The 737-nt window shown below is 40.6% G+C and overlaps 1 non-coding gene across 1 annotated transcript; it reads left to right on the top strand.

The window, feature by feature from the left end:
* The first annotated feature begins 422 nt into the window (after positions 1-422).
* On the top strand, positions 423-529 carry LOC119039962 (U6 spliceosomal RNA). Its single transcript, XR_005080760.2, has one exon. It is a non-coding gene; the product is annotated as a U6 spliceosomal RNA (small nuclear RNA).
* Positions 530-737: the final 208 nt, after the last annotated feature.

The raw sequence follows: 737 nt of genomic DNA, 5'->3' as shown, positions 1-737 counted from the left end.
ATATTTCCTAAGCCATTAAAAATGATTAAGAGTAAACATGAATTGGTGTTTCAGGATTCTTAGTGTATCATCCCAGCAGTAGAATTGTCAGGTCAAAAGACACTTCCATTTTTATTTTTTTGAGGAAATTCCACCAGTTCAAAAGAACCTACGCACCCCAATGCTCATAGAAGCACAATTTACAATAGGCAAGTGCTGGAAGTAACGTAAGTGCCCATCATTAAATGAGTGGATCAAACAACTATGGTACATTTACACAATGGAATACTGTGAAGCAAAAAGAAAGAAGGAGCTCCTACTCTTCACATCAGCATGGATGGAACTTGAGAGCATTTATGCTAAGTGAAGTAAGTCAGGTAGTAAAAGACGAATGCCATATGATCTCACCTTTAACTGGAACCTAATCAACAAAACAAACAAGCATGCTCACTTCGGCAGCACGTAGACTAAAATTAGAATGATACAGAGAAGATGAGCATGGCCTCTGCGTAAGGATGACACTCAAATTCGTGAAGCGTTCCATATTAAAAAAAAAAAAGCAACATATAGCCAGAGGCACTGAAATTAAGAACAAACTGATAGTAACCGAAGGGTGAGGGGAGGGGGAGAATGGGAGAAAGATGGGAAAGGGTCAAGGAAGATATATAAAGGACCCATGGACAAAGCCAAAGGTGGCTAGGATTGAGGGTGGAGGTTGGGGGGGCAAGAGAGAGTAGTGGGAGGAAAATGGAGACAAC

Source organism: Artibeus jamaicensis, unplaced genomic scaffold (genome assembly GCF_021234435.1).
Source record: "Artibeus jamaicensis isolate MK-2021 breed Jamaican fruit bat unplaced genomic scaffold, CSHL_Jam_final contig_3206, whole genome shotgun sequence".
Classification (NCBI taxonomy): Eukaryota; Metazoa; Chordata; class Mammalia; order Chiroptera; family Phyllostomidae; genus Artibeus; species Artibeus jamaicensis.
This window is presented reverse-complemented; position numbering and strand designations above follow the sequence as displayed.